At 55.2% G+C, this 26,538-nt stretch overlaps 1 protein-coding gene across 1 annotated transcript in view; it reads right to left on the bottom strand.

Annotated features, from left to right (window-relative positions):
• Positions 1–26,538, bottom strand: part of LOC120986745 (carcinoembryonic antigen-related cell adhesion molecule 7-like) — a 986,637-nt gene that overhangs the window by 592,588 nt on the left and 367,511 nt on the right. The window lies entirely within an intron of this gene.

Genomic DNA, 26,538 nt, shown 5'->3' with positions numbered 1-26,538 from the left:
GACCAAAAAATGTGCTTACATGACTCAGAGTATAAGAATTCTCCAACAGTTGAGGAACATTATATAGTACGTATTTTTAAATTAAATTTTTTTAAAGCTGTGTCTATATATATTTAGCATGTGCAAATCATCATTACATTATTGTCAATATTTAAAAAAATAGATAAAAGTAAATATCCCTATATACATGTGTCATTCAGGCTTCATTATCAAAACCGGATTGTCACACGGATGAGTCTAACGCCAGTCAGACCCAACCATGTAGATAGGTCAACACGGAAGTCGGCCACCCCTCCCAGGACAACAGACACCACCATGTTAGAACCTTAATCCGTAGGGAAAAAATAAACTTAAATAAAATCAAATAAAATTGTTTCATTAGGTTCATCAATAAGTCGAGTACTATTTTTATTGCACAAGACCTTTTGACAAGGGAAAGCCACATGCGGTCCACAACTTGCTACATCGTGAACCACAACATTGGCCCCCCAAACCCAATTTTTTAAAATAAACCAAAGAAAATAAAATAAAGTTAAATAATTTGATTTTGTAAATGAAGCCAAACAACACTTTTTATTTTATTGTGTTATTGATATACTTTTTTCTTATTTTAAATATTGACAATACATAAGTGACACAGCACATGCATGAATATTAACAATCCAAAACAAGTTTTGAGAATTCTACACTCTAGACTTGTTATAGTGCAAAGTAGAAAAATTGATCCATGCTGGTTGCCTACGCACGATTAAGAACCTTCATGTTTTACAGTTAACACTGTAGTAAAATGCAGACTCCAAAGTTATGATTCATAACTCTGCAGAATAATTGAATTAAATAACGCTTAAGTAGACTGTTATTTAAAAAAAATATATAAGGTCTTAAAGGTCTCAAATAACTTGTTTGTACATGGATTTAAATTAGGTTTAATGCTCCCTGAACAAATAGTTCACATTTGATACAATATGCATGATGCTATTGTCTTATTCTAGACTGTTCATGGCATCACGGAAGAAAACATTAATTAATGTATTACTAACATGGTCAGTTGATCTGTTGATTTAGTCTTTTCAACTGATTCATTAAAAACATAATGTTGCTCAATGATGAACATAGACTGGGACAACTCTAGCAAAGGCAGAATATAGCACTGGACCAACAGGCTTGTACAGTAGACACTAGTCATAATGGGTGAATGACTTCATCTTCATCTTTTTTGGTTGAGCCTATCACTCGGGAACCTGTTAAATCTTGAATCATTCAAAATCAAAAAATTTTGACATAGCTCCAGATTACGATTTTTAAGCTCCTTAGCATGAACATTTTTTAGATATCAAAATAAAAACTATATTATATATGTTTTTTCATGAGGGTATTGTCAAAAAATGTTCAATAGCAGCAGCAGTAGATCCATTGTTTTAATCCACCTAGATGACTAGGATATATCAGGAGTCGTGACAGGTTGCATCATCCACCATAGGTTTTTTGAAAATGGTATTGAATGAGGCCCACATATAGCTAGGCCCAAATCAGCAGAACATGAAGCTGCAGCAGTAGATTGAGTGTTATAATGCCCCTAGATGACTAGGATAGATCAGGAGTCAGGACAGGTTGCATCATCCACCATAGGTTTTTTGAAAATGGTATTGAATGAGGCCCACATATAGCTAGGCCCAAATCAGCAGAACATGAAGCTGCAGCAGTAGATTGAGTGTTATAATGCCCCTAGATGACTAGGATAGATCAGGAGTCAGGACAGGTTGCATCATCCACCATAGGTTTTTTGAAAATGGTATTGAATGAGCCCCACACAAGCAGAACATGAAGCAGCAGCAGTAGATTGAGTGTTATAATGCCCCTAGATGACTAGGATAGATCAGGAGTCAGGACAGGTTGCATCATCCACCATAGGTTTTTTGAAAATGGTATTGAATGAGCCCCACATATAGCTAGGCCCAAATCAGCAGAACATGAAGCTGCAGCAGTAGATTGAGTGTTATAATGCCCCTAGATGACTAGGATAGATCAGGAGTCAGGACATGTTGCATCATCCACCATAGGTTTTTTGAAAATGGTATTGAATGAGCCCCACACAAGCAGAACATGAAGCAGCAGCAGTAGATTGAGTGTTATAATGCCCCTAGATGACTAGGATAGATCAGGAGTCAGGACAGGTTGCATCATCCACCATAGGTTTTTTGAAAATGGTATTGAATGAGCCCCACATATAGCTAGGCCCAAATAACTAATATGATAATAATTAAACAAATATTGATAAAATTATGGATTTTACATTAAAAACAATTAAAAAACAACGTATTGGAGGGAGAGCAAAGGAGAGGGATGAACAAGGGACCCTTCAGCGCCCTGAACCGACAGCGGGGGCCAAGAAGTCACTGCCGATCCAGGACTCATTCATTTTTATGAATGTTAGTCTGTCCACAGAGTCAGTGGACAGACGGGTCCTCTTGTCGGTGACCACCCCACCTGCCGCGCTGAAAGTCCGCTCAGACAGTACGCTGGAGGGGGGGCAAGAAAGTATCTCCAGCGCATACTGAGCGAGCTCGCGGCAGGTGTCCAGCCTGGCAACCCAGTACTCCATGGGGTCGTCGGTGCTCATGCTGTCGGAAGCACCAACGGACCCCATGTAGTCTGCCACCATGCGGGCCAGCCGCTGGTGGTTACTCATGCTGCTGCTGCTGGTACTGGGTCGCGCAGACTGGTAGAACAGCCTCATCTCACCCTCAAGGTCACCTGCTCGGCTGGTGCTGGTGGTTCCAGACACCTGCTGGGTGAGATGGGCGGGGAGAACTGGAGCGTGAGGCATAGGGTTTGCCTCCTCCAGCCGGTGGACCAGACAGGCCCGCAACTTTTCAATACGGGCCTGCCTCCGGCTGGCTGGTAGAAACTCCTCCAGTTTCCCCTTGCAGCGAGGGTCTAATAGGGTGGCCAACCAAAACTCATCCCTCTCCTTTATTTTGATGATCCGGGGGTCCCTCCTGAGGCATCGCAGCATGTGGGCAGCCATGGGGAAGAGCACAGCCCGCTGTGACTCTTCAGAGCTGCCAGAGACCATGACCTCTTGGTCCTCCTGCTGCCGATGCTGCTGCTCCCGGTCGGAGGTGCCCCACCCCCGGACTATAGGTGCCCCCAGCACCGGCTCTCCCTCCTGACCAAGCCCAGACTCATGGATGTCCACTAATTCATCCTCCTCCTCGTCCTGGGCCTGGTCCAGGTGGAGCATGGTTGACTCTTCATGCTCCACCAAGGCACTCTCCCCAGCTTCAAGCAGGCGATCTAGTGTCCTGTCCAGCAGGAACACTAATGGGAGCACATCGTTGAGGCCGACATGCTCCCTGCTAACCATCTTTGTCGCCTGCTCGAATGGGGCCAACACGTGGCAGACTTGCTGAATCTGCCCCCACTCCGCATTAGTGATGTAGGGGAGTGAGTGTGTTGGCCCTGCAGTGCCTAGCTCCAGCAGGTATTCCCTCACCGCCCGTCGCTGCTCCCACAACCTCTCCAGCATGTTGAGGGTGGAGTTCCACCGCGTCACACTGTCCATAATCAGCCTGTGGGTGGGCAGGCTGTTGTCCCGCTGCAGTTTGGACAGGGACGCGGTGGCGGTTGGGGATCGGCGGAAGTGGCCGGCAATCCTACGTACCCTTTGCACAATGTCACTCAACCCTGGGTAAGTGCGGAGGAATTTCTGCACCACAAGGTTGAGGACATGTGCCATGCAGGGCACGTGTGTAAGACTGCCAGCCTGAAGGGCGGCGAGTAGGTTGCTGCCGTTGTCACAGACAACCATACCTGCCTGGAGCCTTCGGGGTGTCAGCCACTTCTGGACCTGAGCCTGTAGTGCGGACAGAACATGAGGTCCAGTGTGTCTCCGTTCCCCCAAGCTAACAAGCTGGAGCACGGCCTGGCAGCGGACGTGCCCCACACTTGCGTAGCTACGGGGACGCTTGCTTGGGGGCTCAACAGCCGTGGAGACAGTGGCTTGCGGGAGAGGAGTAGTTCTCCCATGGACACCCCGGGGCGGCACCACAAACTCAGATGCCGCCGTTCCCTCCCCGGCGCCTCGGAGGGAAACCCAATGGGCTGTGAAACTTAGGTAGCGACCCTGCCCATGCCTGCTGGTCCAAGCATCCATTGTGAGATGCACCCTGTCGCTGACAGCATGATCCAGCGACAGGCATACATTCTGCACAAGGTGCTGGTGCAGGGCAGGGACACCAGTCCTGGCAAAGTAATGGCGGCTGGGGACACGCCATTTGGGTTGGGCCTGCTCCAACATCTGCCTAAATGGGTTGCTGTCAACCAGATTGTACGGAAGCAGATGTTGGGCAATAACCCTTGCCAGGAGCCCATTGAGTGAACGCACACGTCGATCCCCTGGGGCGTAGGGCACGGTACGTTCAAAAGCATCAGCAATTGTTGGCTGGCGCCGGACGGCAGAGGAGATAGAGGAGGGTGCACTGGTTGCAGAGGGATGGCTGCCGGTACCAATACCTCTACTAGAGGAAGCTGGTGGGTGGGAAACAGTAGTGGCAATATAGAGGGGGAGCTGCTGTACAGTGGCAGGAGCTGCTGTCCCCTGAACACTGGCGTTGCTGCTACTACCACTCTTACTGTGTTCCCACTCCCGCCAGTGGTTCAATCTCATGTGCTGGTTCAGGGCTGTGGTACCCAGCCGAGAAACTAACCTCCCTCTCCTCACCCTGGCATGGCAGAGGTTACAAACAGCAACAGTAACATCATCTGTTGCCAGGGTGAAGAAAGCCCAAACAGGAGACTTCCGCACCAACCTCCTGTCCGATGGCATGGTGCTGGCTTGCGCCTGTTGGGCCTCAGTGTGCACAGGCGGAGCATGCTGCTGCTGTTGCTGCCTGATCCTCTCGACAGTAGAGCCCCTGCCAATGGGCTCCCTGGAGACCTGCCGCACCGTTTCCCTCTGGTGCCTACCTACTTCAGTGCTGCTGGTACTTGACAAAATAGGTGGCACCCATTCGGCATCACCCTCCTCCTCATTTTCAACGTCAGACCCGGTGCCAAACTGTGGTGGACTGAGGGGAACAGCTAACATGGAGCCCCTGACTGTTCTCCGCTGTCCCCTTGCTGGCGCCTGGGTCTGACTAGATGCGGGAGTTGTGTGGCTCAAACCACCCGCACCTGTTGGAAGGGATTCCAAAGGCGTATTTATTGACATTGCCCCCTCCTCCTCGTTATCACCCATCCCTTCCAAAAAGTACTGCCCATCTTGAGGGCTGAACTGTAAATCACCCTCCTGAATAGCCTCCCCCAGAATGTCCAGCTCTGTGTCCTCGTCTTCAAACATGAGCGGGGACAATTCTGTGGGAGTGGGGGTTGCTAGTACAGGAGGCGGAGATCTGCCGCTACTGCTGCTGCTATGAACTGGGGCTGAGGACTCCGTGTCATTCGAGTCAGCCACCAGAGCCATCACTGTCTCGGCGTCCTGGGAAAGTATGGCCCTTGGACGGCTGCTAAAATTAAAAAAATCACGGATCAGGCGGACACCACTGCCACTGGCACCTGCCTGTACATGACTGGAGGAGCGGCCCCGCGCTGTCGGCGGTCCAGCAACGGAACTGACTCCTCTATTTGCCCGACCGCGGCTGCCTGCACGGCCCGGTGCACTCATAATTTACGTACAAGTGATTGGGCCAAAGGTTTATTGTGGTAGGGACGTGTGTCAAAAAACAAAATAGATTTAACTTGTAATGTAAACCAAAAAAAATAATAAAAATAAATTAAAGTAATAAACGGAAAATAAATAAAACGCCTAACTTCAAAACGAGACTAATTTAGAGTAAGTATAATTTTTTTTTGATTTATTTATGAAAAAATAAGAAACACAGAAAACACGCACACAATCAGACGCAAAGACAAGACAGATGTAACAAATCTAAACACAAAACTAAACTTTTTTTGTTTTTTTTTTCTTTTTTCTAACTATAAAACAGAAAAACGCGGACAATCAGACGCAAAGACAAGACAGATGTAACAAATCTAAACACAAAACTAAACTTTTTTTGTTTTTTTTTCTTTTTTCTAACTATAAAACAGAAAAACGCGGACAATCAGACGCAAAGACAAGACAGATGTAACAAATCGAAACACAAAACTAAACTTTTTTTTTTTTTTTTTTTTTTCTAACTATAAAACAGAAAAACGCGGACAATCAGACGCAAAGACAAGACAGATGTAACAAATCGAAAAACAAAACTAAACTTTTCTTTTTTTTTTCTTTTTTCTAACTATAAAACAGAAAAACGCGGACAATCAGACGCAAAGACAAGACAGATGTAACAAAACTGAAGTTTTAAATTAACTATAACACAGAAACACGCAATCAAACAGAAGTTTAACAAGGACGGACAGACAGAAAATTACACTAAATCCCTAACTGACCTAACCTAAAATCTGTTCTAAATAGCCCTAAACACTAACCTAAACTATTAATCTATATCTAGAGGTCTTTTCAAGTCCCTAACTACCTATACCTAATGCCCTACACAGATCCCTGCACTAAAACCTATCAGCTAACTGTATCTTGTATCTTTTAACTAACTAATCTAACCTATCTAATAATTCAGACCCTGACATGCATCAGGTGCCTACAATCACTCCGGCCGCCAGCCCATTAGCTGCCGAGTTCCCGGGACGCTGGGCGGACAGGTGCATCTGATTGTGAAGGAAGTAAATGCCGTTTACCATTTTTTTTTCGCTTCACAAGCAACGTGATGTATGGCAGACTGCTCCTCGCTTGCATTTCGCCATGTACCCGTCCCCGAAACAGACACCGATCAGCCGTGAACGAGGCATGCTGTGAGTATGACCCTATGATGGGAACCCTCTGTGCTGGGTGGGTTGCAGGGGAGCTGCCGGGCGAGTTATAGCCGAGCACTGCGGGCTGCCATTCGAGTGTCCGCCGAGTCCTAGGGGCTGCATGGCCACTGTCCACCGAAGCCTGTGGGGGTACCAGCCCAGGGGCTGTCATGCCGGTGTCCGCTGAAGCCTCCAGGCAGCCATCCACACGGCCGCCGTGCGAGTGTCCGCCGAGGCCTTTGCGCTGCCAGCCCAGCGGCCGCCATGCGAGCGTCCGCCGGCTTAATGGATGTTAGCCGAGCGTGTCCTCCAAAGGCTATGGCTGCTAAGTGCACCCCAAAACCAGTCAGCAGATTCTCCCGGGACACCGCGTCCCTCAGGCCACTGCTCAGCTTGTTTCAGACAGACCGCTGGTGGCTCCATGGTCTGAGGCACCTGTCAGTAGAAGTGTGAGGGGTTCGAATGTACCCTGTCTCCCACACCTCATGGGAGAAGGTAGATAGGCCCTGGGGTGAACTGGGTGGTCTCATCCCACCAGAAGTTCCAGGGGCCTGGGTAGGAGTCCCTCCCTCCTCCCGCTGGCAAAGAGAAGGGCAGATTATGTTGTTTTCAAAGAGAAAACGTGAATGAGCATGCACCTAACAGGTGCACCCGTCCAGCAGTTCCAGCGGCTGGCCATGTTGGGGTCCCCTATCCCCGGCGACATAGGTGGTGTGTCATGCCATGGAGGGATCCCTGTCTCCCACACCTCATGGGAGAAGGTAGATAGGCCCTGGGGTGAACTGGGTGGTCTCATCCCACCAGAAGTTCCAGGGGCCTGGGTAGGAGTCCCTCCCTCCTCCCGCTGGCAAAGAGAAGGGCAGATTATGTTGTTTTCAAAGAGAAAACGTGAATGAGCATGCACCTAACAGGTGCACCCGTCCAGCAGTTCCAGCGGCTGGCCATGTTGGGGTCCCCTATCCCCGGCGACATAGGTGGTGTGTCATGCCATGGAGGGATCCCTGTCTCCCACACCTCATGGGAGAAGGTAGATAGGCCCTGGGGTGAACTGGGTGGTCTCATCCCACCAGAAGTTCCAGGGGCCTGGGTAGGAGTCCCTCCCTCCTCCCGCTGGCAAAGAGAAGGGCAGATTATGTTGTTTTCAAAGAGAAAACGTGAATGAGCATGCACCTAACAGGTGCACCCGTCCAGCAGTTCCAGCGGCTGGCCATGTTGGGGTCCCCTATCCCCGGCGACATAGGTGGTGTGTCATGCCATGGAGGGATCCCTGTCTCCCACACCTCATGGGAGAAGGTAGATAGGCCCTGGGGTGAACTGGGTGGTCTCATCCCACCAGAAGTTCCAGGGGCCTGGGTAGGAGTCCCTCCCTCCTCCCGCTGGCAAAGAGAAGGGCAGATTATGTTGTTTTCAAAGAGAAAACGTGAATGAGCATGCACCTAACAGGTGCACCCGTCCAGCAGTTCCAGCGGCTGGCCATGTTGGGGTCCCCTATCCCCGGCGACATAGGTGGTGTGTCATGCCATGGAGGGATCCCTGTCTCCCACACCTCATGGGAGAAGGTAGATAGGCCCTGGGGTGAACTGGGTGGTCTCATCCCACCAGAAGTTCCAGGGGCCTGGGTAGGAGTCCCTCCCTCCTCCCGCTGGCAAAGAGAAGGGCAGATTATGTTGTTTTCAAAGAGAAAACGTGAATGAGCATGCACCTAACAGGTGCACCCGTCCAGCAGTTCCAGCGGCTGGCCATGTTGGGGTCCCCTATCCCCGGCGACATAGGTGGTGTGTCATGCCATGGAGGGATCCCTGTCTCCCACACCTCATGGGAGAAGGTAGATAGGCCCTGGGGTGAACTGGGTGGTCTCATCCCACCAGAAGTTCCAGGGGCCTGGGTAGGAGTCCCTCACTCCTCCCGCTGGCAAAGAGAAGGGCAGATTATGTTGTTTTCAAAGAGAAAACGTGAATGAGCATGCACCTAACAGGTGCACCCGTCCAGCAGTTCCAGCGGCTGGCCATGTTGGGGTCCCCTATCCCCGGCGACATAGGTGGTGTGTCATGCCATGGAGGGATCCCTGTCTCTCACACCTCATGGGAGAAGGTAGATAGGCCCTGGGGTGAACTGGGTGGTCTCATCCCACCAGAAGTTCCAGGGGCCTGGGTAGGAGTCCCTCACTCCTCCCGCTGGCAAAGAGAAGGGCAGATTATGTTGTTTTCAAAGAGAAAACGTGAATGAGCATGCACCTAACAGGTGCACCCGTCCAGCAGTTCCAGCGGCTGGCCATGTTGGGGTCCCCTATCCCCGGCGACATAGGTGGTGTGTCATGCCATGGAGGGATCCCTGTCTCTCACACCTTGCGGAAGAAGGTATAGAGGCACCGTGGGTGAACTGGGTGGGTGCATCCCGCCAGCAGTTCCATGAAGTAGCACTAAGCCGGCGTGTGTGATTTGTCATACCCATGTTTATATTGTGATTTTATCTCTCTTCCAAGTCACAACCGGACTTTCCTCTCCTGTGCCGTCTGTCACAAAGTGTACAAAGACCTATCCACGCACTTGAGGAGATGCTGCATGAGACTTTGTACTGACGATGAGATCCAATCCAGTCTGTTATCTTCCAAGACCTCCCTGAAAAACATTGCCAGCCGTGGTACCACAATCAGCTACCATCAGGTCGCCTCCCTTCAATCCACTGAGGACATCGTACGGTTCCTGGAAGACAGAGGGTTTACCATAATTGATAAGCCCCCTTCTCCCTGGTAAGGTCCTGCAATGTGTGGTGCACCTGTGTTCCCATCTGAACACCCTTCTAGTTACTTACGTACCTTCTACTTCTCTCTGTAGCGCTGCCAGTTTGACGTCTGGTACTCCTATTCCTCCTGCCCAGGCCAGCCAGCATCTTTCATCTTCCACCCCCAACGATCATGGAACTGTTTGCCAGCTCAGCAGTGATTGGGAGGATGTAGCTTCAGAAACCGTGGGTCTAGTGGAGGAGGATGAGGCTTCAATAACCCTGAGCCTAGTGGAGGTGGAGGACAAGGGTGCTTCAGTAACCTTGAGCCCGGTGGTGGAGGTTTCTTCAGGAACTGTGAGCCCAGAGGAGGGTTCTTCAGGAACCGTTAGCCCAGTGGTGGTGGAGGTTTCTTCAGGAACCGTGAGCCCAGTGGAGGAGTGTGCCTCCGTAACCCTGAGCCTAGTGGAGGTGGATCTGGCCCCTTCAGGTGTGGAGGGGGATGTGAACCCTTCAGGATCCATGGGCCTATTATCTACAACCGAGTCTCCAGATGATAGCGACGATAAGTTCTTTCAATGCACTCCCAGGTGGGTACACGACCCTCGGTGATGCACCTTGGCTTTCATGGTTCCACCGTGACTGTTTCCTTTTTCTCATCATCCTTTTCCCCTGCCTCTAGGACTTTGAAAACCACAGGGAAAGGTGCTGCACGGAAGAGGATGCAGGACGCTGGGCTGTACAACCGTCATCCCTCTGGGGATCCTCTGTTGAAACCTTACGCCAATTACCTGCGGTCTACGCTGGGCCTGAGCAATCACAGGCAGGAGGTGGATGCGGTTGCCCGGTTCCTATACTTTATGAACCCACAACGTGCCTGCCTAGACTTTGTCAGCGATATTGAGAAGGTTCGTTCTTACTTTGACAAGCTCTTAGAAGCCAAGCTCTCTAACCAGACTAGGCTAAACTGCATCCAGCGTATCCGGCGGTTCGTAAAGTACAATATGCGCTCCACCAACCTTTCCATCAGGCAGCCTGACCTGTATAAGAAGTGCAAGTTCTTCATCACGGTCACCGAGGACATCCAAAAGATCCTATCCAAGAGGCTCTCAAGAGACAGGGTCGACAAGAGGTGAATGTGGAGCCTGGGGTAGGGCTGGGATGGTGGAGTAATTTGTTGGTCTTCCCCCACTCCCTGTGGGTGAGTACCTAACTTCTCTGGTCTTCCTTCTCCCCTTGTCTTAGGTACGCGGCCTTGAGCCAAAAATCACCCAGCCCATCCGATTGCCGAGCAGTCCTCAGGGATGCCAAGAGCATGTTCTTGAAGTGCATAGCCCAAGCCTGGGCGAACTGTGCAACTTCCTATCAGCAAACTGAAATTATCCTCTACCTAGAGTGCCTTCTTGTCTTGAAGCATCTTCAGCGACCGGGGGTAGTCCAAAACATGACTGTAAGCCGCTTTTCTGGTTCAGTATGTGGGTTTATTTTTCACCATTCGTCGCTCCTCATGTCTTCTCCTTGCAGGTGGGGGAGTGGGATGAGAGGATTCACCATGAGTACGAAGGTGAAAAACTATGTGTGATCGGTGTAAGAACCCACAAGACCTCTACTCAACAAGTTGCTGCTTTCGCGCTGGACAATGATGAAGAGTCGGTGAGTGTGAGCAGAGATGCCCCTTTGCTGGTCCCCGGGTGTTATTCAGCTCCCACCCTCTTCCATTTAAACATTTTGTACCCTTGTTCTCTCCTCAGTGGTTTCAGGCCTACTATGAAAAAGTCCGGCCATTGCTAACCAAAAGTGACATAGACGATCCAGAGGATAAGTTCTTCCTCTCTTCAGTGGGAACTGAGCGACATACTGTTTCACGAGACATCAAGAGCTACCAATCAAAGTGAGTAGTGCCCAAGCAGTTATCCCTGCTCTATGTCTCTTTGTTGCCCGGATCTTCAGCTTATTCTCCCCTTCGTTCCCAGGTATAACCTCCCCGATATCTCCAGTCAGGTGGTCAGGAAGGTCTGTGAAACTTGGACGCTTGCAAGGTACACTGATCCTGAAAAGACTCTGTTTGCAAAGTACTTGGCACACACAAACTCCACGGCGGACAGGCACTACCGAGAGAAAGTGCTAGATGACATCTGTCATGGTTACAAGCTGGTGAAGAGATCTGGTAGTAGTGATGAGGACCGGACCCCATCTGCCGCTGCCCTCCTGGAGGAAATACACATGGTGGGGAGGGAGATGGAATGTCTGCCCAACACTTCAAGTAGCAGTGATTAATATGTATGTGTAAATGAAATAAACTATTTTTCTATCTCAAATGAAGTTGGCTCAGGTCATCAGTTCCAGAGGCTGGGCACGATGATAAGCCTCTCCTGATCCACAGAGGTGGTGTATCATGGCATGGGAGTCAAGTCTCGCACATCCCTTGGAAGAAGGGAGATTGGCCCCGGGGCGAACTGGGTGGTCTCATCCCACCAGCGGTTCCAGAGGCTGGGCACGATGATAAGCCTCTCCTGATCCACAGAGGTGGTGTATCATGGCATGGGAGTCAAGTCTCGCACATCCCTTGGAAGAAGGGAGATTGGCCCCGGGGCGAACTGGGTGGTCTCATCCCACCAGCGGTTCCAGAGGCTGGGCACGATGATAAGCCTCTCCTGATCCACAGAGGTGGTGTATCATGGCATGGGAGTCAAGTCTCGCACATCCCTTGGAAGAAGGGAGATTGGCCCCGGGGCGAACTGGGTGGTCTCATCCCACCAGCGGTTCCAGAGGCTGGGCACGATGATAAGCCTCTCCTGATCCACAGAGGTGGTGTATCATGGCATGGGAGTCAAGTCTCGCACATCCCTTGGAAGAAGGGAGATTGGCCCCGGGGCGAACTGGGTGGTCTCATCCCACCAGCGGTTCCAGAGGCTGGGCACGATGATAAGCCTCTCCTGATCCACAGAGGTGGTGTATCATGGCATGGGAGTCAAGTCTCGCACATCCCTTGGAAGAAGGGAGATTGGCCCTGGGGCGAACTGGGTGGTCTCATCCCACCAGCGGTTCCAGAGGCTGGGCACGATGATAAGCCTCTCCTGATCCACAGAGGTGGTGTTTAATGGCATGGGAGTCAAGTCTCGCACATCCCTTGGAAGAAGGGAGATTGGCCCCGGGGCGAACTGGGTGGTCTCATCCCACCAGCGGTTCCAGAGGCTGGGCACGATGATAAGCCTCTCCTGATCCACAGAGGTGGTGTATCATGGCATGGGAGTCAAGTCTCGCACATCCCTTGGAAGAAGGGAGATTGGCCCCGGGGCGAACTGGGTGGTCTCATCCCACCAGCGGTTCCAGAGGCTGGGCACGATGATAAGCCTCTCCTGATCCACAGAGGTGGTGTATCATGGCATGGGAGTCAAGTCTCGCACATCCCTTGGAAGAAGGGAGATTGGCCCCGGGGCGAACTGGGTGGTCTCATCCCACCAGCGGTTCCAGAGGCTGGGCACGATGATAAGCCTCTCCTGATCCACAGAGTTGGTGTATCATGGCATGGGAGTCAAGTCTCGCACATCCCTTGGAAGAAGGGAGATTGGCCCCGGGGCGAACTGGGTGGTCTCATCCCACCAGCGGTTCCAGAGGCTGGGCACGATGATAAGCCTCTCCTGATCCACAGAGGTGGTGTATCATGGCATGGGAGTCAAGTCTCGCACATCCCTTGGAAGAAGGGACATATGCCTCAGGGGGCAAACTGGGTGGTCTCATCCCATCAGCTGTTCCAGGGGCCTGGGTAGGAGTCCCCCACTCCACCCCCTGCTTTCTCCACCCTTGGATCTTGTTGTCTGTGCGAACCTCCTCCACCCACCCTAGATCGATTTGGCATGTCGCGACCCGGCGGGTAGGGACCCTCGCTCGGCCGGACTTTGGAGTCCGTGCCGGCATATGGTGAGTGCGTCCCCTCTCCCTTCTAGCCCAGGTTCGACGCTGTGTGTGGCGGTCCCCTCATCTCGGAGCACAAGTCCCCCTCTACAAGCCCTTCAAGTCTCGGCTTCCTACCCCCTAAGGGGACCGAGAAGAAGGTAGAGAGGCTCCAAGGGGTCAACTGGGTGGGCGCATCCCACTGACAGTTCCAGGGGCCTGGGCAGGAGTCCCACACTCCTTTCCGCCGGCAAGAGAAGGTATCATTTGATGGTTTGAGCGAGAGAACCAGATATGAGAGCGAACCTGGCCGTCTCTCCCCAGCAGCAGTTCCAGAGGCTGGGCATGATGGCTCGACACCCCTGGGTCTCAGAGGCATGTGACACGAAAGGGGGTCTCCCTTTCCAACACCTCCCGGAAGAAGGTAGAGAGACCATGGGAGGTGGGCAGGGTGTTTTGATCCCACCATCAGTTCCATGACATCCGCTGTGTCGACTGGAGGAAAGACTTCCACAGAGGTAGGGGTGATTTTGGAAATGTCTACCCAGGAAAGGAGCACCGAAATCGGGTAACATAATCTGACTTTCCCCCTCTGCCATTCCCGGAGGGAAGGTGGTACAGACAAGCTGGAGGTCTCCTCTTGGAGCCCAAGTCCCCCTCTACCATCCCTGCAAGTCTTGGATCCCTAGCTTGAAAGAAGGGAGCTGGGCTGAACTTCCATGATTCAGGGGGACTTTGTGCAAAATGTATCCAGGGGCTATGGAAGTCAAATCGGGTAACATTTTCCGATTTTGCCCCGCCGGGCTGAACTTCCATAAGGGTGTCCGTTTGGCCGTTTTGAGAAAGAGAACCAGCTATGAGATCGAACCTGGCTGTCTCTTACCGACAGCAGTTCCAGAGGCTGGGCATGACGGCTCGAGACCCCTGGGTCTCAGCGGCATGTGACACGAAAGGGGGCCCCCCTTTCCAACACCTCCCGGAAGAAGGTAGAGAGACCCTGGGGGGTGGACAGGGTGATTTGATCCCACCATCAGTTACATGACATCCGAGGTGTCGGCTGGGAGGCAAGACTTCCACAGATTCAGGGGGGATTTTTGGAAATGTCTGCCCAGGAAAGGAGCACCGTAGGCGGGTAAGAATTTCTGATTTCCCCCCTCTGCCATTCCCGGAGGGAAGGTGGTACAGACAAGCTGGAGGTCTCCTCTCGGAGCCCAAGTCCCCCTTTACCATCCCTGCAAGTCTTGGATCCCTAGCTTGAAAGAAGGGCTCTGGGCTGAACTTCCATGATTCAGGGGGACTTTGTGCAAAATGTATCCAGGGGCTATGGAAGTCAAATCGGGTAACATTTTCCGATTTTGCCCCGCCGGGCTGAACTTCCATAAGGGTGTCCGTTTGGCCGTTTTGAGAAAGAGAACCAGCTATGAGATCAAACCTGGCTGTCTCTTACCGACAGCAGTTCCAGAGGCTGGGCATGACGGCTCGAGACCCCTGGGTCTCAGCGGCATGTGACACGAAAGGGGGCCCCCCTTTCCAACACCTCCCGGAAGAAGGTAGAGAGACCCTGGGGGGTGGACAGGGTGATTTGATCCCACCATCAGTTCCATGACATCCGAGGTGTTGGCTGGGAGGCAAGACTTCCTCAGATTCAGGGGGGATTTTTGGAAATGTCTGCCCAGGAAAGGAGCACCGTAGGCGGGTAAGAATTTCTGATTTCCCCCCTCTGCCATTCCCGGAGGGAAGGTGGTACAGACAAGCTGGAGGTCTCCTCTTGGAGCCCAAGTCCCCTTCTACCATCCCTGCAAGTCTGGGATCCCTACCTTGAAAGGGGGCCGCTGGGCTGAACTTCCATGATTCAGGGGGACTTTGTGCAAAATGTATCCAGGGGCTATGGAAGTCAAATCGGGTAACATTTTGCGATTTTGCCCCGCCGTTCTGAACTTCCATAAGTATGTCCGTTTGGCCGTTTTGAGAAAGAGAACCAGCTATGAGATCAAACCTGGCTGTCTCTTACCGACAGCAGTTCCAGAGGCTGGGCAGGACGGCTCGACACCCCTGGGTCTCAGCGGCATGTGACACGAAAGGGGGCCCCCCTTTCCAACACCTCCCGGAAGAAGGTAGAGAGACCCTGGGGGGTGGACAGGGTGATTTGATCCCACCATCAGTTCCATGACATCAGAGGTGTTGGCTGGGAGGCAAGACTTCCTCAGATTCAGGGGGGATTTTTGGAAATGTCTGCCCAGGAAAGGAGCACCGTAGGCGGGTAAGAATTTCTGATTTCCCCCCTCTGCCATTCCCAGAGGGAAGGTGGTACAGACAAGCCGGAGGTCTCCTCTCAGAGCCCAAGTCCCCCTTCTACCAGCCCTGCAAGTCTCGGCTTCCTAGCGCCGAAGGGGGGGCCGAGAAGAAGGTAGAGAGGCTCCAGGGGGTGAACACTGTGTTCACATCCCACCAGCAGTTCCAGGGGCCTGGGTAGGAGTCCCCCACTCCTCCCTTCTGCTTTCTCCACCCTCGGATCTTGTTGTCTGTGCGAACCTCCTCCACCCTAGATCGATTTGGCATGTCGCGACCCGGCGGGTAGGGACCCTCGCTCGGCCGGACTTTGGAGTCCGTGCCGGCTTACGGCGAGAGTGTCCCCTCTCCCTTCTAGCCCGGGTTCGACGCTGTGTGTCGCGCCGCTCTGAGCACAAGTCCCCCTCTACAAGTCCTTCAAGTCTCGGCTTCCCAGCCCCTAAGGGGGCCGAGAAGAAGGTAGAGAGGCTCCGGGGGTGTGAACTGTGTGGTCACATCCCACCAGCAGTTCCAGGGGCCTGGGTAGGAGTCCCCCACTCCTCCCGCCGGCACAGAGAAGCGTGTGGACTTTGTCATTTTATTTGGAGAGAGAGAGAGATAGAGAGTACCATGACAAGGGGATGGAGTCGAGGGGCGCATCCCGCCAGCAGTTCCAGAGGCCCGGGAAGGAGTCCCCCACCCCGGCCCTTTCTCCACAAAAGGGTAAGGGGGACTTGCTATTCGGAAGCGGGCGACCGAGGAGGGTGAATCCGGTGTAGTTGTCCCCCCCGGTGGTCCCACGGGGCCTGGGCAGGAGCCCCTCGATCCTCCCGCCGGCAAGAGAAGGTAGACTTTGTCGGTTTGACGGTTTGAGCGAGAGGACCAGCTATGAGATCGAACCTGGCTGTCTCTTACCGACAGCAGTTCCAGAGGCTGGGCATGACGGCTCGAGACCCCTGGGTCTCAGCGGCATGTGACACGAAAGGGGGCCCCCCTTTCCAACACCTCCCGGAAGAAGGTAGAGAGGCCAAGGGGAGCGAACTGGGTGGGCGCATCCCACCGGCAGTTCGACGGGCCTGGGCAGGAGTTCCTCGCTCCTCCCGCCGGCAAGAGAAGGTAGACTTTGTCGGTTTGACGGTTTGAGCGAGAGGACCAGCTATGAGATCGAACCTGGCTGTCTCTTACCGACAGCAGTTCCAGAGGCTGGGCATGACGGCTCGAGACCCCTGGGTCTCAGCGGCATGTGACACGAAAGGGGGCCCCCCTTTCCAACACCTCCCGGAAGAAGGTAGAGAGGCCAAGGGGAGCGAACTGGGTGGGCGCATCCCACCGGCAGTTCGACGGGCCTGGGCAGGAGTTCCTCGCTCCTCCCGCCGGCAAGAGAAGGAAGACTTTGTCGGTTTGAAGGTTTGAGCGAGAGGACCAGCTATGAGATCGAACCTGGCTGTCTCTTACCGACAGCAGTTCCAGAGGCTGGGCATGACGGCTCGAGACCCCTGGGTCTCAGCGGCATGTGACACGAAAGGGGGCCCCCCTTTCCAACACCTCCCGGAAGAAGGTAGAGAGGCCAAGGGGAGCGAACTGGGTGGGCGCATCCCACCGGCAGTTCGACGGGCCTGGGCAGGAGTTCCTCGCTCCTCCCGCCGGCAAGAGAAGGTAGACTTTGTCGGTTTGAAGGTTTGAGCGAGAGGACCAGCTATGAGATCGAACCTGGCTGTCTCTTACCGACAGCAGTTCCAGAGGCTGGGCATGACGGCTCGAGACCCCTGGGTCTCAGCGGCATGTGACACGAAAGGGGGCCCCCCTTTCCAACACCTCCCGGAAGAAGGTAGAGAGGCCAAGGGGAGCGAACTGGGTGGGCGCATCCCACTGGCAGTTCGACGGGCCTGGGCAGGAGTTCCTCGCTCCTCCCGCCGGCAAGAGAAGGTAGACTTTGTCGGTTTGATGGTTTGAGCGAGAGGACCAGCTATGAGATCGAACCTGGCTGTCTCTTACCGACAGCAGTTCCAGAGGCTGGGCATGAGGGCTCGACACCCCTGGGTCTCAGCGGCATGTGACACGAAAGGGGGCCCCCCTTTCCAACACCTCCCGGAAGAAGGTAGAGAGGCCCAGGGGAGCGAACTGGGTGGGCGCATCCCACCGGCAGTTCGACGGGCCTGGGCAGGAGTCCCACACTCCTCCCGCCGGCAAGAGAAGGTAGACTTTGTCGGTTTGATGGTTTGAGCGAGAGGACCAGCTATGAGATCGAACCTGGCTGTCTCTTACCGACAGCAGTTCCAGAGGCTGGGCATGAGGGCTCGACACCCCTGGGTCTCAGCGGCATGTGACACGAAAGGGGGCCCCCCTTTCCAACACCTCCCGGAAGAAGGTAGAGAGGCCCAGGGGAGCGAACTGGGTGGGCGCATCCCACCGGCAGTTCGAGGGGCCTGGGCAGGAGTCCCACACTCCTCCCGCCGGCCAGAGAAGGTAGAAAGATGGACTTTGTTGGTTTGAGCGAGAGAACCAGCTATGAGATCGAACCTGGCCGTCTTATACCGACAGCAGTTCCAGAGGCTGGGCATGACGGCTCGATACCCCTGGGTCTCAGCGGCATGTGACACGAAAGGGGGCCCCCCTTTCCAACACCTCCCGGAAGAAGGTAGAGAGGCCAAGGGGAGCGAACTGGGTGGGCGCATCCCACCGGCAGTTCGACGGGCCTGGGCAGGAGTTCCTCGCTCCTCCCGCCGGCAAGAGAAGGTAGACTTTGTCGGTTTGACGGTTTGAGCGAGAGGACCAGCTATGAGATCGAACCTGGCTGTCTCTTACCGACAGCAGTTCCAGAGGCTGGGCAGGACGGCTCGACACCCCTGGGTCTCAGCGGCATGTGACACGAAAGGGGGCCCCCCTTTCCAACACCTCCCGGAAGAAGGTAGAGAGGCCCAGGGGAGCGAACTGGGTGGGGGCATCCCACCGGCAGTTCGAGGGGCCTGGGCAGGAGTCCCACACTCCTCCCGCCGGCCAGAGAAGGTAGAAAGATGGACTTTGTTGGTTTGAGCGAGAGAACCAGCTATGAGATCGAACCTGGCCGTCGCATACCGACAGCAGTTCCAGGGGCTGGGCAGGACGGCTCGACACCCCTGGGTCTCAGCGGCATGTGACACGAAAGGGGGCCCCCCTTTCCAACACCTCCCGGAAGAAGGTAGAGAGGCCCAGGGGAGTGAACTGGGTGGACGCATCCCACCGGCAGTTCCAGGGAACTGGGCAGGAGTCCCCACTCCTTCCCCTGCTTTCTCCACCATTGATCGATTTGGCTTGTCGTGACCCGGCGGGTAGGGACCCTCGCTCGGCCGGACTTTGGAGTCCGTGCCGGCATATGGCGAGTGTGTCCCCTCTCCCTTCTAGCCCGGGTTCGACGCTGTGTGTCGCGGCGCTCGTGGCGGTCCCCTCATCCGTGCAACCCCCTCGCCCAGCTCCCGCTGCCGGGGGTGGGTTGCTTGGGGGGAACCCCCTCTGGCTGTCCTGTCGAGCTCGCTCCGAACGGGCAGAAAAAAAAGGCGTCTGAAAACGCGCGGTCTCGCCGCGGGAGGACCTCCCGGGCCTAAGGGACGCGTGGGTCGTATGCCCTCCGCCGCTCCCCAGCGACCTGATTAGTTTCGGGCCTAAGGGATGCGTGGGGTGTCTGCCCTCTGCCTCTCCCCAGTAACCCGAGTCGTTCCGTCCCTGCGGTGCGCCCCGTGCGGCGGCACATCTTCTCTGCGGTCGACACCCAAACACCCGAACGGGCAGGAAAATGTGTTTGAAACCGTGCGGTCTCGCCATGGGAGGGCCTTCCTGGGCCTAAGGGATGCGTGGGTCGTACGCCCTCCGCCGCCTCCCCAGTCACCCGATTTGTTTCGGGCCTAAGGGACGCGTAGGTGGTGTCTGCCCTCTGTCACTCCCCAGTAACCCGGGTTCGTTCCGTCCCCATGCGGCGTTCCCCGTGCGGCGGAGGCACGTCTTCTCTGCGGTCGACACCCGAAGGGGCAGAAGAAACATGTTTGAAGTCTTGCGGTCTCACCACGGGAGGACAGCCTCCTGGGCCTAAGGGACGCGTGGGTTTGTATGCCCTCCGCCGCTCCCCAGCGACCCGATTTATTTCGGGCCTAAGGGATGCGTGGGGTGTCTGCCCTCTGCCTCTCCCCAGTAACCCGAGTTGTTCCATCCCTGCGGTGCGCCCCGTGCGGCGGCACATCTTCTCTGCGGTCGACACCCGAATGGGCAGGAAAATGTGTTTGAAACCGTGCGGTCTCGCCACGGGAGGGCCTTCCTGGGCCTAAGGGATGCGTGGGTTGTACGCCCTCCGCCGCCTCCCCAGTCACCCGATTTGTTTCGGGCCTAAGGGACGCGTAGGTGGTGTCTGCCCTCTGTCACTCCCCAGTAACCTGGGTTCGTTCCGTCCCCGTGCGGCGTTCCCCGTGCGGCGGAGGCACGTCTTCTCTGCGGTCGACACCCGAAGGTGGCAGAAGAAACACGTTTGAAGTCTTGCGGTCTCACCAAGGGAGGACAGCCTCCTGGGCCTAAGGGACGCGTGGGTTCGTACGCCCTCCGCCGCTCCCCAGCGACCCGATTTATTTTGGGCCTAAGGGATGCGAGGGGTGTCTGCCCTCCGCCGCTCCCCAGTAACCCGGGCGGGCCGTTTCCTTTCCCGCGGCGCCCTCCGCTCGACGGCTGCGTGTCTTCTCTGCCGTCGACACCCGTACGCCCGTACTTCCAGAAAAAAGGCGCCTGAAGTCGCGCTGTCTCGCCGCGGGAGGACCTCCCGGGCCTAAGGGACGCTTGGGTCGTATGCCCTCCGCCGCTCCCCAGTCACCCGATTCGTTTTGGGCCTAAGGGAAGCGTGGGGTGTCTGCCCTCTGCTGCTCCCCAGTAAACCCCGGTTGTCCCTGCGGCGTCCCCCCAGCGTGGCGGCTGTGCGCCCTTCTCTGCTGTCGGGCACCACTCGTTGGCGACCCCCACGGCGGGGTGAACCCGCGCCACCGGGCAGGGATCACTCGCGCCGCATAGCCCTGAGTTTTTGCCAGAGAAGAGAGACTACAGGGTTGAAGCGGGTAGATAAGGAGCCCGAGAGGCAGGCGACCCGTCCCCGGGCCTCGGCCCTGGGGGCTTCTTCTCCTCGTCCTCCGGATACACCTCCTTCCCTCTCACCCCCACCGCCCTCGTCTGCTCCTCTGCTCTCAGCGGCTAGGAGGGGGAGGAAGAGGGCCGCGCACGGCCCTTCAGGGGCGTTCGGTCAGACTCCGGATCTTTCCGTCCACCTCCTCCTCCCTCTCCGCACCGGGGGGCGCGCGTTTCTCCGGGAAACCGCCCCTCCTCGCTCCGTCGCCTACCTGGTTGATCCTGCCAGTAGCATATGCTTGTCTCAAAGATTAAGCCATGCACGTGTAAGTACGCACGGCCGGTACAGTGAAACTGCGAATGGCTCATTAAATCAGTTATGGTTCCTTTGATCGCTCCAACCGTTACTTGGATAACTGTGGTAATTCTAGAGCTAATACATGCCGACGAGCGCTGACCCCCAGGGATGCGTGCATTTATCAGACCAAAACCAATCCGGGGGCCCGGGCGCGGCGGGGCCCGCGTGCGGGGGTGGTCTCGGCCTCCCCGATTCCCGCCCGCCGCCGCTCTCCCCGGCCGCTTTGGTGACTCTAGATAACCTCGGGCCGATCGCACGTCCCTGTGACGGCGACGATCCATTCGGATGTCTGCCCTATCAACTTTCGATGGTACTTTCTGCGCCTACCATGGTGACCACGGGTAACGGGGAATCAGGGTTCGATTCCGGAGAGGGAGCCTGAGAAACGGCTACCACATCCAAGGAAGGCAGCAGGCGCGCAAATTACCCACTCCCGACTCGGGGAGGTAGTGACGAAAAATAACAATACAGGACTCTTTCGAGGCCCTGTAATTGGAATGAGTACACTTTAAATCCTTTAACGAGGATCTATTGGAGGGCAAGTCTGGTGCCAGCAGCCGCGGTAATTCAGTGTAGCTCTAGCAGCAGAGGAGGAAGGGTGTGGCTGGCTAGAGCTCCTGAACATCCAGAAGCAGCAAGGCCCAGGGGATTTTATTTTCATCTGAATCCCCTGGGCGGAACCAGGCTTGTGGGGAGAAGATTCCAACTTTCTCCCCAGCCCAGGCCCTGCCTCTCCCTAGGGAGCTGGCAGGGTCCTGCGGCCATGGCATCCAAGCGGAGTTACCCTGCTCCCCGGTCGGGGTCAGGCGGAGGTAGTGGATCCCGCACAAGGAACCAGAGTGATGGAGGCGAGGGGGTGAAGAAATCCGGACGAGGTGGCGGCGGCCAAGTCCCCCCCAAGGACCCTGGAACCTCTGCAAAGAGGAGTACTGCCGAGGCTGGAGAGGTGTCGTCCCAGGTAGGTTGGGGGTCCCGGCGGGAGGGAGAGTCCACCCCCACCTACAGCTCCCGCGTGGCGTTTCACCTCCGTGAGGTTAAGGAGCTGGGACGGCACCTCAAAATCCTGAACCAGGAGCTTGGGATGCAGAGGACCAGGGCGAATGCTATGTCTAGCAAGAAGCGGGCCCCTGTATCACTAAGGATAAAAGAGCTAAAAAAGGAGATTGACATTTTTAGGAGAAAAAGAGACACTTTAATTGCTGAGAGCGGCCCCTTTGAGGAAAAACTCCTAAATGAGGAAAGGTTTTTGGCCATGGAGGAAAGGAGAGGGGAGCGGTGTGGGGGGGATAGCGGGGAGGAGGAGGAGGGCAGTGCGCTGGGTGAGTCATCTGTGTCCGGCGCAACTGTCACTCCCCGGTCGTCCCTGCCAGAACCTGCACCAGCTCCCCCTCTGATTTCTCAGTTGTCGGTGCCGGAGGGGTACAGCAGCATTGCCGCTGAACAAGTGGAGCTGCCCCCTTCGGATGACGACGACTTTGAAGAAGGCAGCGGTGGTGGTGGCGGAGGACTAATGGAGGAAATCCGTATGTTGGAGTCACCAGTGGAACTGCAGGGTTTCGTTTTCGGGGACGAACTCCTGGAGGACGGAGGAAAGGAAAAAAAAGGAAAAAAAAAAGAAAAAAAGACATTTGAAACTAAGTACGTTTTTGTTCCGCACCTGGCAGGGGCTATGTCGGATGCGGCATCAGCGAGAAGCATCCCGGGTTCGGGGGCCTCCGGCACTGTGGGTCACTCCCCTGTGGGAGGGGGGAGTGGCTTGGTGCGGGAGCCTGCTCCCGTGATAGAGGCGGTCCTGCCCGCCGCCCCGGTGTGTAAGGTGGTGCTGGGGCGGTGCGACGGGATCGCCGTTCCTCCCACCCATGATGGTGCTCCTGTGGTCACCGCTGTCGGTTTGCGGCGGGGATCGGGGAGCAGAGATGTGGCGGTGGGGGTCGTGTCTGGGGGCGTTCCCGGCGCTGTTCCTGTGGGTGGGGATGGTGCCGGGTGCGCTCCTGGACGCGATCCTCCCCCCCCCCGTGTTGATGCGGCTGGAGGTGCGGCTGGGGGTGTGTCCGCGGGCGCGTCCGGGCCTCCTCCTGGTGGCATGCATAGTGGCGTGGCCGGGGGGGTGCCGGGCCGTGCTTCCGGGTGCACTCCTGGTGCCGTGAGTGAATTCGCGGGCGCGGCGAACAAGCGCCTATGCACGAAGGAACTGGGAGTTGGGGCCGCCGGAGAGGATAGGTCCGCGCTCCGGTCCTCAGGAAAAAAAGGTGTTATTGCGCCAGAACATCTGGCGACATACATTGCTACTGGGCACGCCCCCTCTGTTTCCTCCTCCTCCAGCGCTGAATTAAGTGCTGGAGAGGGGAGGAGTATAGTCACCAATGCCCAGGTTTTTGGGGCAGCAGAGGAGGGCTTGGCCGGTGGCAGAGGAAGTGGCAGTGTACTCGATATTAAAGTTATAGATAAAAAAAGTGTAGTAGCATTTGTTGCACCAGCTGTCCCAGCAGAGAGAAAGGGTGCATGCAAGCAGGGTGGTGGTAGTGGTGTTGGTAAGGGTGCTGCATCTGGCCCCAAAGGTGGGATGGATGCTGGGGGTCAGCGGACCGTCGCTGAAAAAGCAGTGGCTGCGGCTCCTGGTGTCCGCCCTCCGGAGGGATCCGGTGCGGCACCTGGTATTAGTGTAGTGGGGGGGGCCGGTTCGGTTGCCCCTCCTGCGGCCGTAACACCTGGCAGAAGTTATGCCAGTGTGGCTGCGGCCGTGGGGGGGGAGGGGCTGTCCTCGTTGGCTTCCTCATTCCCGGGAGTCGCGGTTGGTGACTTGCAGCGGCGACTCCTGGAGACCCTCAAAAAGGGGGAGAGTTCGATGATAGTAGAGGGTGAGAAAGTGGACCTATCCTTATGGATAGACAGGCACGGCCTGCGAGCTTTCCGAGAGGAAAGGGGGGGCGAGACCACCTGGTCCCTGCCCACAACCGGCCCTGGGACCAGACGGAATGTAGTCTGTCTCAAGTGGAGAAGCAATGATGCCTGCCCTACAAGGAAAAGGGTGGTGGAGCTCCTGCTTGGGATGGGTTTCAGGGTGGTTGACATCTTCGCCCTGATACATCCCTACGGTTCCAAGGAGTTCGACATCAGCTTTGCCCGGCCGGAGGGCCTAGAGCTTTTCTGGTCCGGGTATGAGCTGGTGAAGAACTTACCGGATTGGAAGGGGTTTTTCGCCCAGGCGATAACCCGTCAGAACAACGTCAAGAAAGTGACCGTTTTGACCCGTAACGAATCGCTTTCTTGCGTTGATATTCTGACCTGGCTTAGCAGGTACGGTGACGTCCAGGGTGTACCATCCAAAAACCTGGACGAATTTGGCATTTGGTCGGGAGCCTGGACTTTCAATGTGAAGTTGAAATGTCTGGGAAGTACGGTTTCCCACATTCCATCCTCTGCCTTCATCGGTCGGGATAGGATTCTTGTTTTCTACAGGGGGCAGCCTAAGCTCTGTCACAAGTGCGGCAGCCCTTCACACTTCAGCGCCAGCTGCCAAGTGCAGAAGTGCGCGTTGTGTGGAGGGACAGGTCACCTTGCCGCATCTTGCAAGGAGATTAGGTGCAACCTGTGTGGTGTGCTCGGACACCCATTTAGTCGTTGTCCCCTCTCAGAGGTTAATGCGGCCCGAGCTCACGCAGGAGAGGGCCGGGAGGTCCCTTCGGCTGAGGCGGGTGCTGGCGGAGACAGTCGAGTTGAGGGGTCAGTGAAGACCAAGAGCGGTCCGTCCCGGCAGAGGCGGAGGGAGAGACGCCAGGCGGAGAGGGAGCAGAAGGAACCCCTCCACAATGGGGTGATGTCTGCCCCTCCCCAAGTGGCTGACTCCCGTAGTTCGGAGACCCTAGGGGACAGGGAGCTAGGTGCGGAAATCAGGAGACTAGACCGAGCCGATGGGACCCAGTCCTCGCACTACGAAAGCGCAGCAGAGGGTAGTGAGACTGGGTCCTATACCAACAGACGGAAACGGTACTCAAAAAAGAGAACGAGCCCGACCAAAGTGGCCAGGGAAGGCGTAACTGGCTCCCCTCTTGAGCTCTCCAACCGGTATCTCACTTTGGATGAGACCTCCGCCTCCTCTTCATCCGGGGAGGAGGTAAGAAGTGGGGTACCGGAGGCGAAGGTGGGAGAGCTTCCAGGAGGCCCCGTGCCCCTCTCTGGTGTGGATGTAAGGTCCCCAGAAGAGGAGGCAAACCCGATTCCCGGAACTGAGAAAGGCAGGGGCGGTACGCAAGAGGGAGCGGTGGTGACAGAAGGTATGGACACCACCGTCTCTCTCAAAAGAGGTCGTGCCGCCTTAGAGGATAGCCCCGGGAGGAATAGGAAGGGTGGGAAGGATGGAGGACATTCAGCTTAAACACCAAGTATGGCGGTACCCACTCAGCTCACACTGGCGACCATTAATGTCGCCAGCGTTAAATCTGATGCGGCTCGCTACGCAGCCTTTGATTTTTTCAGCCGTGTTGAAGCTGACGTTTTATTTTTGCAGGAGACCAGACTGTCAAACTTGGCAGAAGTCCACAAGGCGAAGAGGGAGTGGAGATCTGGGCCCTCCTTCTGGTCTCTTGCGGCTGAGCCGTATAGCGGAGTGGCGGTCCTTTTCACCGTACCGGTAGAATGCCGACGGGTGGTTGAGCTGGAAATGGGGAGGTGTTTGATCTTGGATATCCTCATGAGGGGACAGGAACTGCGCCTAATTAACATCTATGGGCCCCAGTCCAAGTGGGACAGGAAATGTCTCTTTATGAGGATCAAGCCTTTCCTTTTTACAAGCCGGCAAGTGGTCTTTGGTGGGGACTTCAACACCATCGTGAGGTCCCAAGATAGGGGAGGCACCAGAGACCGGCTGGCTTATGACAGCATAGCGTTAAATAGTATAGCCAGTGAGGCTCGTCTGGTGGATGTCCACATTAGGCACACCCCAGACCACGGGGGTTTCACTTATTATAGAGGAGATAGGATTAGGTCTAGAATAGACAGGTTTTTTTTGAAAGAGGAGACTACTTTCTCGCCCTTGAGAATTGTGGAGGTAGAATTCTCTGATCACTGTCTGATTATGTTTTCTCTGAATATTTCAGAATCCCCCCAAATGGGAAGAGGTTACTGGAAGCTGAATGCGGGAGTCCTGGAGGAAGCAGAGGTGAGACAATCCTTTGAGGACTTTCTTCAGAATCAGGTAGCTTTGCTGGATCTCTGTGACACTAAGTCAGAGTGGTGGGAGGTATTCAAAGACCGGGCTGCAAAGTTCTTCCGCCAGCTCTCGAGCCTCAGGTCTCTGGACAGGTACCGCCTGTATCAGAGTCTGAGGAGGAAACTCGAAGATCTGGTCTCGACTGGAGGTAGCCGCGAGGATA

Source organism: Bufo bufo, chromosome 1 (genome assembly GCF_905171765.1).
Source record: "Bufo bufo chromosome 1, aBufBuf1.1, whole genome shotgun sequence".
In the NCBI taxonomy this organism is placed as follows: domain Eukaryota; kingdom Metazoa; phylum Chordata; class Amphibia; order Anura; family Bufonidae; genus Bufo; species Bufo bufo.
This window is presented reverse-complemented; position numbering and strand designations above follow the sequence as displayed.